The sequence below is a fragment of the Lontra canadensis genome, unplaced genomic scaffold (assembly GCF_010015895.1).
Source record: "Lontra canadensis isolate GAN:19392208 unplaced genomic scaffold, GSC_riverotter_1.0 scaffold1, whole genome shotgun sequence".
NCBI classification, from domain to species: domain Eukaryota; kingdom Metazoa; phylum Chordata; class Mammalia; order Carnivora; family Mustelidae; genus Lontra; species Lontra canadensis.
This window is the reverse complement of record NW_022630995.1, coordinates 11,576,006-11,586,183: the sequence shown is the minus strand read 5'-3', so window position 1 is coordinate 11,586,183 and position 10,178 is coordinate 11,576,006. Positions and strand designations below refer to the sequence as shown.

At 34.1% G+C, this 10,178-nt stretch overlaps 1 long non-coding RNA gene across 1 annotated transcript; it reads left to right on the top strand.

Annotated features, from left to right (window-relative positions):
* The first annotated feature begins 6,195 nt into the window (after positions 1-6,195).
* Positions 6,196-9,978, top strand: LOC116871299. The gene is made up of 4 exons (XR_004383368.1): positions 6,196-6,282; positions 8,192-8,255; positions 9,831-9,851; positions 9,951-9,978. It is a non-coding gene; the product is annotated as an uncharacterized LOC116871299 (long non-coding RNA).
* Positions 9,979-10,178: the final 200 nt, after the last annotated feature.

Here is a 10,178-nt window from a genome sequence, read left to right as displayed (position 1 = left end):
GGCAGTTAAATTCTAAAGGGTAAAAACCCAAAATCTCCTAATCATACAATTTTCCTCTTTGTCTATTTATGTTTTCTATACTTTACTGGGTATTCGAAACTTCTTGCAAACACTTCTTTGCTGGAGTGAGAGGTAGCTGTATTTTCTTTTTTGTTCCCCCAAAATGTTGGTAGCTTCATTACTCTCCTCAAGGCTTTAATGACCTACCCTTCCCTCATTCTTAGAAAAGCATTACCCTTTCTCCATCAAAAAGAATACCCAATCCATTTCTCATAAACATCCAACTCCCCGTGTAACCTTCTCTAATGATCTCACTGGACACTGACTTTCCCTTTCTAGTCCCAAAGGTATGCTGATCTTCTACTCCAGAGCCATCGTCTTTTCTCTCCTTTTTACTCCCTACCAAAAGTATTCATTTTAGTAGGAATGGTTGAGGTGAAAGTAGTAATAATGTTAATAACAAGTAACATATACTGGACATCTATTATGTGCAAAGTGACTAATATGCATTATCTCAATTAATCTCATAATTATTAATAACAATGCACAGAGGTAATTGGAGCTTGCTCCCAAAGACACTACTGCAGTTGGTCCTCTTGATTCCATCTTACCCGTCAGTAGGTCTCCCTGTGATTCCCTTCCTTCCCCTACTCTATGTGTTTTGCCTCAACTCCTTTTTCTCAGACTTAACGTTGATGATCAGTAAGGTGTGGACCTTAGCCTCTTTCCTCAATTTACTCCTTCTTCTATCACCTTGCCATTTTAAGAATTTTAATTGCCCCTATATTGCCCAAATATTCTAATACAACCCTGAATTTCTGCTTCCAATATAGACTGACAGACCCAATCGTCTCCTGGTTTTCTCTGCTTATTATTGTATTTCCCTAGTTACGTATAAGCACTGTGAGTATGTTTTTTCCTCAATCTCCTGTCCACAGAATGCATCCACGTGAACTCACATTTTCTTCTAAGTTTGTCAAGTCTCTTTTTTATTATAATAAAATAAAAGAGAATATATTATTTAACCTAGGTACTTGCCAGTAACTAAATAGGCTGGTAGGATTTGTAGACTCAGATAAGGATTGTGGTTCTATGTGTCTTTCAGGTATGCGGAAAATAATTAAAAAGTAAGTCATCAAAAAATATTTTGCTCATCTAAGCAGTCTGCTAGAATCTCTCAGAAAGTAAATGTTAGCATTTTTATGTTATATAAAAATGGAAACTTATTTTTTCATTCTGAGTTTTTACATTAAATGTAATTTATTTTAGAGAAATATGAGTTGGTGAAGAATGTGGACATCCTTCCTTGTCGGGCAAAATTTATTGCCTTACACTGTTCAACACTTCATTCTATGTGAAACTCTGCATTTTTCCTAAGGAGAAAAACCAGTGTTCATCAGAACTGCCCAGAAGTCTGAAATATATAAGGGTGTGTGTTCTAATACTATCCTTACAATTCGAAGAGTTAAGTCCGCATACTTGTTTTGGCACTAGTACATGTGTATGTATTTACATAAATATTGTATGTCCGTGTGTATATATTCTTTTTTCATATGTACATACCAAATAAAAATTAATGTTTTCTTTTTATAAGGTAGTTTGCTGTCTAAATAATAGGTAGAAACAAACTTAAAACATGTACATTTTTCAACTATGAACAGAAATATCTCTTCTAATTTCTCTGAATAATTAAATTAAGGGAGATTTATTCTTGCTTAGCTCCACTCATCACTGAACTTCTCAAAGTCTCTAAAGTAACAGAGATCTTGTCATTGAATGTGTTCCATTACTGTAAGCCTGTGTTTCTCCAACATGGTGTTTTGAATGTTTGGCAAATGCATTTCCTATCTAGGCTGTATTTAATGAATATTTTTAACTTACACTGTTCATGTTTATTTTAAAAAGAAACATATAATCATAACCCAAGTCACAGGTTTACTATGTAGTTATATGTACAGTTTTCGATACACAATAATATAAACAAAAATTAAAAAAAAAACACTTCTATTCATGTACTGCCTAAAATCATCTTATAAACTTATTTATTCATCTAACTAATATTTATCGAGTTTGTACTGCATACCAGGCATATTATAAGATTCTGAAGATACAGCAGTCCATGAGCTGACAATACTTCTGCCATTACCAATAGCACTGAAGTTATTAAGAAAGGCTCTTTCCTCTTTATGATAAAAAGATACACTCTATAACAAATGCCATAGGAGCAAAAGGCCAAATTTTTCTTTTCTTTTTAAAAAACTTGAGTATATGTGACACACAATGTTACATTAGTTTCAGGAGTGCAACAAAGCAACACAACTCTTTACATGTTATACTGTGCTCACCACAAGTGTAGCTCCCATCTGTCACCATATGCTACTACAATGCCATTGACTCTATTCCCTATGCTATGTGTTTTATTATCATGACTTATTCATTCCATAACTGGAAGCTTGTAGCAACCACTCCTTTCACTCATTATCCATGTTATGTGCCCCCTTCCCCTGGAACAATCAGATTATTCTCTGATTTATAGGTTTGATTCCACTTTTTGTATGTTCATTTATTTTGATTTTAGATTTCACACATGAGTAAAATCAGATGGGATTTTTCTTTCTCTGTCTGACTTAGTATAATATCCTCTAGGTCCATCCATGTTGTTGCAAATGTCAACATCTCATTCTTTTCATGGTTGTATAATATTCCTCTCTGTCTGTGTGTGTACACATTCTAATGTGTGTGTATACATCACACCTTTTCCTTTCTTCTTCTCTGTGATTCATGGGTTTCTGTAGTGATATATTTAGCTTTTTTGTCCTCATTTTTTGTGCATCTCTTGCAGGTTTGCGGTTTGTGCTTAACTGCATTGCATACAACAACCTGAATATACAGCAGTCTATATTAATAAGTTAATTATCATATAAGTTCAAACATATTCTAAAAAATATTTCAACCCCCTACTCTGTTTTTTATGTATATGCTGTCATATTTTACATCTTTTTATTCATTTTTTTTACATCTAATTATGGCCATTTCTTTCACACTCAAAGAAGCCCCTTTACTATTTCTTGTAAAACTAATTTGGTGCTGACAAACTCCTTTGCCATTTGTTTGTTTGGGAAATTATCTCTCCTTCATTGTGAATGATAACCTTGCAGGGATTGGTCGTGAGTCTTCTCCTTCCAGCACTTTGTATAGATCATGCAACTCCTTTCTGGCCTACAAAGTGCCTTTCTTTTTTTTTTGAAAGGTTTTATATATTTATTTGACAGAGAGAGCAAGATCACAAGGAGACAGAGAGGCAGACAGAGAGAGAGAAGGAAGCAGGCTCCCTGCTGAGCAGAGAGCCCAATGCAGGGCTCTATCCCAAGACCCTGAGATCATGACCTGAGCTGAAGGCAGAGGCTTAACCCACTGAGGCACCCAGGCGCCCCTGGCCTACAAAGTTTCTGCTGAACAATCAGCTAATAGCCCTATAGGGTTTCCTTTATATGTAACATTTGCTTCTCTCTTGGTGCTTTTAAAATTCTCTTATATTTTATATCTGACATTTTAATTATTATGTGTCCTGGTGTTGACCAGTATGGACTCATCTCCTTTGGACCTGATGTCCATTTCTTTCTCTAGATTAGGGATGTTTACTTGGTATTCTTTCTTGAAGTAAGTTTAATTCCCCCATTCTCTCTCTTCTTCTTCTTCTGGGACATTTCTAATGCAAATGTTCATTTTCTTGATGTTATCTAAGAGATCCCTTAAGATATCTTACTTTTTTAAAATTTCTTTATATTTTTGTAAATGTAAAGTGTTTCTCATTACCCTCTTTTCCAGGTCACTCATACATTTTATACATCTGCTAGTCTACTGTAGATTCCTTCTACATTTTAGTAATTCACACAAGAATATACACTGGATGTCCTTTAGTTAAATAAATTAACATTATGGATTTTGTTTAGACTATAAACCATTTTGTTATGAGACAAATAAAGACAATAAGAAAAAAAGAAGAGAAGGAAGAAGCCTAAGGAAAATCCAACAAAAATACCACCATAAAATCCTATTCATTGTTTGCACACTTATGCCAGCAATTTAATGCCACACTTGGGATACAGCAATAGTTCTTTATTAATGTTTCCCTTGTAAATGTAAACTCTGGAATTTTCCAAACAGAACACTGGTTGGTTATAGAGGAAATGATATTTGTTTTACTTAACTATAAAATGTCAGGTCATGTTCTGGTCCATCAATATTCTGAAATGACTACTGTCCCTGGAGGATGGCACCATAACAAAAGGAAGGTTATTCCAGTGTTTAGATTCCATCTTCTTGTTTCCCACACTCACACACAATCCCCATCCTTCCTATCTTGTTACAGTAGGAAGTGATGAGTGGAAAAATGCCAACATTTTGATGTCCAACCTAAAATATGGGTGAGTTAAGTTTAATTGTACATGTGTATATTAACATCTATCTATTTTTATTACCTAGCTGTTTGGCTTTCTTCATGTTCTTTGGTACTGCCCTTGGAGAATTAGTTCACTTTTTCTTTATGAGATTATGAATTGCATAGATCTATTAGAATAGTGCCAAGTAACCTTGTTTACATGAATCAATAAAGTAATAGTGAAAGAAAAATGTAAGTGAGAGTCAGAAGGGGAGAGACAAAAAAATCTTACAAAGAAAAACTAGTACTTACCAAGAAAGGAAGTCATCTGACAATACCAAATGAATAAGCAGGGCCTTTACTTTTTTAAAATCAGACTTATTTCAGTACTTACTAAACCCTATATATCTTTTTTCCATTGAGAATATACTAAAGATTAGTTTTGCTTTGCATTTGAGAAGAGAATATATATCTATAAGGCTTAGAAATCAATGAAAGTATACAAAATAATTTAAAATCAATTTGACTCTAATTCTTTTTTTTGCCTTATAAAACATTTGTATGTTTTGTATATTACCCAGAGAATAGCAGTAATTTTTAATGGGTGGTTCAAATGTAGCATAGATTATTCACCTAATAAGTATTTTCTTAAGACACTTGATAAAAATTAAACCTTAAATTGTATTTATGGGACCTAATCTCTAGACAAATAATACATTACTGAGTCTATCATTCGGTTTCTCAAACGTTATGCTACACAGATCATTGCCTGGGGATACCGTTAAAATGAGATTCCTAGTGTATCCCCAAGGTTCTGATGCAACGAATCTAGAAAGCGGGTCTATTCATTAGCACTTCCACAAGCTCTCACGTGATTCTGATTCTGATAGTTTCATGTATCACATTATGAGTAACAGTGGGCTAAGACATAATATTTACAAACCCTAAAAATGATTTCCTTATATTCAGTTCTGACAGAATTAATGTCAGTTCTGACATCGAATTATTTAACGGGTGGCAAAAAGGTGAATTATTATACAAATTTCCCTAGAAAATAAATGAAAAGGAATTTTCCTTCTATCCAGTGTATAATCATGCACACACATATGGCTCCCACTGAGGAACATGAGCCCCTAAAGGCTCAAAGGAAGTAAATTAAATTCCAAAATATATGCCTCCAGCTACTTGTGAGATATGTAGACTAAGCATCTATGGCCATTTGATTTCAAAAGAATTATTTTATTAATTACAGTATTCAATGAATGAATGAATTTTGGCCAATTTTGGATACACTTTAAGACTTAAAGTTTGCTAAAGTCAATAGAAGAAAAGCACACTTTAATAATTCAGAGGAAACATGCATGAAGTAAATGAAGATTCCAGTTTTATTATGACAATTGTCACCACTTATTAAGCACAAGTAGTGCTTTAATAAAGTGGTTATCATTTTTGGCATAGAGTTGTTCCATCTTGGACATGCATTTGTTGAAATAGGGAGATGGTGCTCTTCGGAAACATTTTTAATGTTTCAATCATTTCTACACTTGGCTTACTGCAACTTACTTTTCTCTCTGTCTTATTCACATTCCCATTTCTCTCTGTCTTATTCACAATCCCATTGACACTGGGATTAATATTTGGTGGGTCCATTTGTTTCCTGGGCATCTGCTTTACAATCTTCTATTGTAAAATCAGCATGTTCAGTTTATCTTGGTTTCTGTGGGGACAGGTTTTGGGCATTATTTTCAATTCAATAATAAGATCTCATATTTGACATGATTTAGAAAAACAAATGGAGGATTTCAGTGTACTTAAATACATCAGTGTTCAGGAAAAGCACCTCATCTCTTGGGGCTTCAGACTTCCAGTCTCTGACTCTTGAGTCTCATCTTGGATAACAGGTAATACATTCATGTACGATCAAGTATGTTGTCTTATTTTAATCTTTTGTTCATTGGAACAACTTGAAAACCACTTATAAAATGTATATTATTGACTGATAATTTCTCATAAAGAAACAATTCAAAGACATAATGACCTGATGTGAAGATCTGAAGGTGAGTTCAGGATGTCAGGGCCTCTGAATTGACAGCATCATGTTACAAAGAGAACGATGTGGAAAGAAGAAGGAAATGTGCTCCATCATCTCTGCTGGTGGGATTGTCTAAAAGCCTTTTATCCTTGACTAAATTCATGACATCAACTTTGTTAAGAGTTACTTTTACCTTTAACTTAAATTTTGTGAGAAAATGGTCTCTGAAGAGTGTCAGCTCTCTTTTGGCAAATATGTTTATTTCAGAGTTTAAAGTTACCTTTTTTAAAAGTTACTTTATTCCCAGCTCTAATTCATTTTCCATAACCTTCTCATTGTCATTTTCATCATTCAAAATAGGGTTTTTTTTCTGCATAGTTAACATTGTATAAGGTACTATTTCATTTTAATAATGTTCACTTTCTTATCCCATTTTCATTTTATTGTAATTTGGCTGGAAAAAAAGTTTGTAATATCTCAGACTTTTTTCATTGTGTTCTTTGGGATATATTTTTTCAAACTCCTAAACCAATCAGTCTAGCTAGCTAACTAACTACCTATTTATCTGTCTATGGAAGATCACTTTCTGTGAATTTCAATCTTCTACTTTCAATAAGCTGCCAGGTAGAAACAATGATAAAAGTTACATCCTATTTTGTATCATAACATGACTGAATATTTGGTTTACATAATAGATGATAGAAAAACTTCACCAAGAAATATTTAATTCCATAAGCTATCAAATGCCACAGTCCTGAGCTTACACTAATGAGACCAAACAAGCAGATAAGGAGCAAGGAAAGTGCCATCATCCCTGAGTTCTGCTTCATATGTTAAAGTAAATTTAGAGCTATTTAACAGAACAGTTTCTTCTATTTCTAGACATAAGTTGTTACTTTAATGTTCTATCAAAACTGGTGGTTGAAAAAAAAAGCCTTTGCCTATTATTTACCTTATAGTTTGAAAATTTTTATATCTATGTCTTCAATTCAGAAATAATCTACTTTACTTCTTCTACAGCAATAAAATTGTGTTCACTTGTATACAGAGAATTACAAATACATGTCAAATAATCCCAGATCACATTAATTTAGTTGAAGGAGATAATATGGAGAATAAATTACTTTTACCGATTCAATTTCTCAAAGTATCTACAGATATTGTCCCTAAAACTTTTCAATTTGATTTTTCCCTTCCAAATATCATTCATTTTCAAGCCTGAAATCTGGCTTGTTTTCACACACTCTGTTATGAAACCAGTCCCTATTGTTTATCAATCTATCTTCTAAACATTTCTTTATACTCTGCCTTAACTCTCCTCATGTCATTCTGTGAGCCCCATAATCTTACAACAATTTAAGGGGCCAGCCTGACTCTGTCACTGTCCCCCCTACATACTGAAGGATGTCACTTCCAGCACGTTATCCTCCCCCTCCTTTGTCATTCTCGATTGGCTCCCAACACTTCTCCTTACTTATCCTACATAATCTAGCACAACCTTAGGTTTTGCTTTGCTTTAATGCACTCATTCTCATGGTCTCTTCAAGTAGTCCCTTTTGGGTGTTTCTATAGCACTTTATTTCCAAATCACAGCACTTATCTTTATTTAGCAACATCCCCTACCAGTTCTAAGTTCCCTGATGTCAGGCAATGTGTTTCCATTGTCTTTTTCTTTCCTGTATGTTTCCCAAGGCTTTGGAGCATAGTTTGATCAATAAATGTTTGACTTGTAAAAGCAGGAATGAATACGCTACTGATTTTCATATATGATTTCACAGGACTCAGTCAAATATGAAGATCTTTGTCTTTGCCTTTATCATGGTTCTCATGGTTGCCATGATCGTAAGTATATCAGGAAATTTTGAATAATATGTTCTTGGTAGTTATCCAAAGATTCTCTTTATTTCTTGTGTTCTGGCCATTGTTTGTATTTTCCTGATCACGGCTTTATAGATTTTAATGTTTTTATATGGGCAATTTCCTTCAATTAACCTAGATAAGTTCATTAGGGATTTAGAATAAATCCTAGGTATACACGCTCACATACATACACACATACACATGTACTAAACACACAAGGACACACACACACTAAGTGCACATGGACACTAAACTCACAGGGCACCAGTATGTAAAAATGAAATTTTTTAAAAGAGTGCCTCAAAGATGTGGGACTGAGAGGCTGATAAAGGACACATTAATATTATAATTTCAGACCAACCAAATATCAGGAGCTCCTGCCTGTATTGTCATTTACTTGTATGTCACCAGGTAAAACCTGACCTGTCTGAAGCTTTCTCCCTCCTCCACTTCCTCCTCCACTTTCCAACCATCCCTCCCTTCCTCTGCTCAACCTCCTCCTTTCCTTCTTCCCCTCTCTCTTGGCTTGCACCACCTCTGCCTCCTCCTTTTTGCCTTTTCCTTCCTCCTCCCCACCTCCTAACCTCTTCAGGAAAGGTTAGGAGGAAACAGGAAAGAGGGAAAGGATTCCTGTCCTCCTAGTCAGCCTCCTACTTTTGTCCTTCCCCTAATCCTCCCCCTTACTCCCACTTCCTCCTCATTGCTCCCCTCCTACCTTTGTTTCTTATTCTGTTCAAATAATGTTCTTTTTGTTTTGGAATTCTTTGTTTCTAGCTACTTACAAATTCTTCAAGAAATTAGGATGACTGGGTAGCTTTCAGTTAACCATCTGCCTTCACCTCAGGTTGATCTCAGGGTCCTGGGTCCCACATTAGGCTCCTTGCTCAGCATGGAGCCTGCTTCTCCCTCTGCCTCTCCCCCTATCTCTCCCCCTTGCTTGTGTGCTTGCCCTCTCACTCTCTCTGGCAATTAGATAAATAAATAATTTTTTTTTAAAGAAATAATTATACTTCTTTAACTAATCAGACAAGTTCTAGTGGATGTATCAAAACAGTTGTTTATGGCATCACAGTATATCATTTTATTTTTTAATAAAAGGACAGAAGTGTAAAAAATAAAAATCTAAGAACAGAGAAAAAAATAGTACCAGACTCTTTTTAGTACATACAGTATTTAAATATAAGTAGCTCTTAACCTATATAAAACATATCCTTATAAAAAAACACAGACACATATGTTTTGAGCAACTCTGAAGCTTAGGTTTTCAATATCTGTCCCATTCACACATTGCAGATTTTCCTTCCTTTCATACACGCAAAAAAATTGCACCAGAGGGAGTTGATACTAGAATATAGAAAACTAATTACAGCAAAAATCTACTCCACTCATTTTAAAAATGTCATTAAACAAACAAAAAAACTAGTTTAGTTTATCAGTCATGAAGCCTTTTTTCTTCATTTTATTTAATCATAATTAAGGCAGCTTGGTACATTTTTTATACTCAATTTCAAGTTATAAAATGAAGGTGTTCATTATTATTTTTTACTTTTTTCCCAGGGAGCTGATTCGTCTGAAGAAGTAAGACATTTTCATTCACGGGTAAACTTGATAATGAAACCTGCATTAAGATCTTAATCTGTTTTTATTTTTTTGTTTTTTTTTTGTTTTTTTTGTAAGAAATATAGGAACTTTTTACCTCGCCCTATAAGTATTCCCCTGATAATATGGTATAGTACAAACATATTTTCTCCTTGACTATTTATTCTATATAAAGAACCAATACTTATCTCTGAAACATATCTATATAATGAATGGTTAGAGGACACATTGATTGTATTTATTTATGATACACTGGTAAAATAACCCAAGTCTTGGATAGGAGTAACAATTAAATAGAAACTCATA